Genomic DNA, 3,488 nt, shown 5'->3' with positions numbered 1-3,488 from the left:
TTGTATGAGAATAAAATCTCAGACTGACTGTGGTGTTTCTTTTTAAGTTAATGATTATCAGCAATCAGTTTAGGGCCCTCCCCCATACCTGAAAAGCTCGGGCTGTCCCTAGGGTGAGACTTGACCACTGGCAGTTTGGTCGATTAGTGAGGGAACTGGGAGAAAAACAAATGGCAAACAAGGAGAAAAGCAAACTGTCTTCTCTGCCCAGCCCCACAGTGTACCTGCATCCTTGCTGTGGCTTTTAAGAATCTCAAAGCAATCTTGCAAGCTGCATTTAAACTGGCCAAAGACAACTTCAGACCTATATAATGTAATAGAAAAGGTCAGAAAACATTAAGCAGTAGAAGTGTGGAGCGTATTAAGCAAGATGTCTGTCTCCGGAAGCAGTTGTGGAAACGCAGATGTATTTAATGACTTTAAGGATCTTTGGATAAAACTAAAGGAGTATCATGATAAAGAAGTACAAGGTTTACAAGTAACAGTAACCAAACTGAAAAAGGAATGAATTTTAGATGCACAAAGACTAGAAGAATTCTTCACCAAAAATCAACATCTGAGAGAGCAACGGAAAGTCCTTCATGAAACCATTAAAGTTTTAGAAGATCAATTAAGAGCAGGATTATGTGATCACTATGCAGTAACTGAAGAACATAAGTGGAAGAAACAACAAGAGTCTGAAAATATTCAACAGCAAAATCTTAAAGTTATCACAGAGCTTATGAATGAAAAAATACCTACAGGAAGAAAATAAAATGTTTTCTGAATAGCTGCTGCAGAAAATTGAGAATAATCAACCACATCAAGCAACTGAACTTGAACCTGAAGAAGGTATTATTCCAGATTCATCAATAACAACATTTTCATTTTCTGGTGCTAACCAGCTATGAAGAAAGGAGAACCTCCACGTCCAACACATAGAACAAAAACATACTAAACTGGAGCATTCTGCATGTGCACATGAATTGAAAAAAGTATCAAAGTCTTCAACTCATCCACAACATAAACCTAAAGAAAGTGAAATTCTAGTGACCAAAACTTGTGATCAGAGTTGAGCTCCAATGGCTAAAACATATGGAAAAAGCAGTTATTCTCCTGAAAATTTAGCTACAGTTGTTACTGAAACACTTGGACTTAGTGTTCAAGATGAATATGAATCTTGAGGCCCTAGGATCCCTCTTGGTGATGAGCTCTACCACTGCCTGGAATGAGATCTCAAAAAAAAAAAAAAAAAAAAAAAAAAGAAAAAAGACATTTTGAGGAATTTAGAAGAAATGGTGAAGATAGTTTAGCATTTTCAGATTCTAGTTCAAAGACTCCTCCTCAAGAAGAACTGACCACTCAGGTATCATTTCCTGTACTTGGAGCTACCTCTAATGTGAAAAGTAGTTTAGGTTTGAATACAAGTTTTTTTCCCTTCTCTTTTAGAGACTGGGGCAAAAAACAAACACAAAAGAAAACAAAACAAAAATCTGAAAATAGTGCCTTTCAGCAACACTTCTAATTATAGTGTAGAGAAACCTAGATCAAAATCTGAAGATGGTGCTCTTTTCACACATCATAATCTTGGAGCTGAAGTGAACAAGATCACTAACCAGTCATCTTCTAATAAGCAGATGCTTATAAATAGAAATACATGTGAACCCCTAAGTGAACAGGATAGTATTGATCACACTAAAGATACTGTTACTGATAAACATGTAGAACCCCTAAAATCATTGGGATGCAGAACCAAAAGGAAGAAAATTGATGAAAGTGAAGATGAAATAAGCTGCCCCCAAACCTCCTTTGATAAAGAAAATGCTTTTCCTTTTGCACTGGATAATTTTTCTTCCATGAATGGAGACTATGTGATGGATAAACCTCTGGATATGTCTGATCGATTTTTAGCTATCCAGTGTCAAGAGAAAAGCCAAGGAAGTGAGAATTCTAAACTCTGATTTAGGCAAGTGACTCTATGAAGTTTTGAAGCCCGTTCCAAAGGGCTCTTCTTCAAGCCCTTGAGTGGGAGCCTTGAGTGGGAGCTGTGGGTTAAACCAAAAGAGCTCTGTTTACAGGAGTCTCTTTTCCAGTCCTTGAGTAAATCTCCAGATAATAAAACACTGTTACAAATAAAGGAAGAAAATCCTATCTTTAGAATCCCTCTGCATCCACGTGAAAGTTTAGAGAAAGAGAATCTTTTTGATGACATGAAGGGTGCTGGTTCTCATGAGCCTATAAAAATAAAAACCAGGTCAATCTGTGAAGCATGTGAATTTGAACTAGTTCTTCTGTTAAATCCATGTAGAATTGCTAAAATAAAGTCTCCACAAACAACCAAGATGTATCCTTTGAAAATAGCCCATAGAGTATAGATCCAAGAGCAGACCTTTCTCAGTATAAAATGGATATTACTGTAGTAGATATAAAGGATGGCAGTCAGTCAATATTAGCAGGAGGAGAGACAGTAGACATGGACTGTACGTTGGTTAGTGAAACTATGCTTTCAAAAATGAAGAAGCAAAAGTAGAAGGGAGAAAAATGTCCAAATGGAGAAAGAAAAATGAATGATAGCTTGGAAGATATGTTTGATCAGACTACACATGAAAAATATGAATCCTGTTTGGCGGATAGCTTCCCCCAAGTAGCAGATGAAGAGAAGGTGTTGTCAGCTACTACAAAAACAAACACTCATGGTGATAAACAAGATAAGGTCAAACAGAAAGCATTTGTGGAGCCATATTTTAAAGATGATGAAAGAGAAAGTAGCTTACAAAATTTTCCTCATATTGAGATGGTTCAGAAAAAAGAAGAGAAGAAATTTGCTTGGACACACATGTAAGGAATGTAAAATTTTATTATGCAGATTTTCCAGCAGAAGAAAGAGGAAAGAAGTTGGCTTCCTGCTGGACCCCAATTTTGCTACATTCCACCCAACACACCAGAGAATTTATGGGAAGTTAGTTTTCTTTCCACTCAGACTTACATGGAAAGAGGTTACATTAAAGAAGATCTTGATTCTTGTCCTCATCCCAAAAGATGGCAGCCTTACAGTGCAATATTTTCTGCCAAATGCAAAGAGCAGAAGACATAAATGTTGAAGCAAAAAGAGAAGAGAGGACAATTTTCTTTTTAGTTATTTATAGTTAAAGTTGGTATTAAACATTGATTTTTTGATCTTCTGTAAACTGACCTACAAATCACTTTTCTATTGCAAGTGTTTTTAAATGGCATTTACCTATCACACAGATGACTACTTAAAAAATGTGGATAAGTTTATGTTGTATTTTCTTGCTTTTGCACCTTTAAAATAATAAGGTCCTTTTATTTTGCACTCTGAGTTAAGAGTTGTTTATTACTTTCTTTGGTAATACCTAATTACCATTTTGAAAATATGAAAAATAATCAATTTAAAAGAAGACAGGATGTCAGCAATATGGCAAAGTGAAGAAAAAGCTTTCTCTATCCCCTTCAAACTACAACTAGTAAAATATCCACAACTCAACAAA

At 35.8% G+C, this 3,488-nt stretch overlaps 1 pseudogene; it reads left to right on the top strand.

Moving 5' to 3' along the window:
• The first annotated feature begins 370 nt into the window (after nucleotides 1-370).
• LOC131743113 (DNA endonuclease RBBP8-like) lies at nucleotides 371-3,073 on the top strand (annotated as a pseudogene).
• Nucleotides 3,074-3,488: the final 415 nt, after the last annotated feature.

Source organism: Kogia breviceps, chromosome 16, assembly GCF_026419965.1.
Source record: "Kogia breviceps isolate mKogBre1 chromosome 16, mKogBre1 haplotype 1, whole genome shotgun sequence".
In the NCBI taxonomy this organism is placed as follows: Eukaryota; Metazoa; Chordata; class Mammalia; order Artiodactyla; family Physeteridae; genus Kogia; species Kogia breviceps.
Note: the sequence above shows the minus strand (reverse complement) of the source record. Positions and strands in the feature narration are given on the sequence as shown.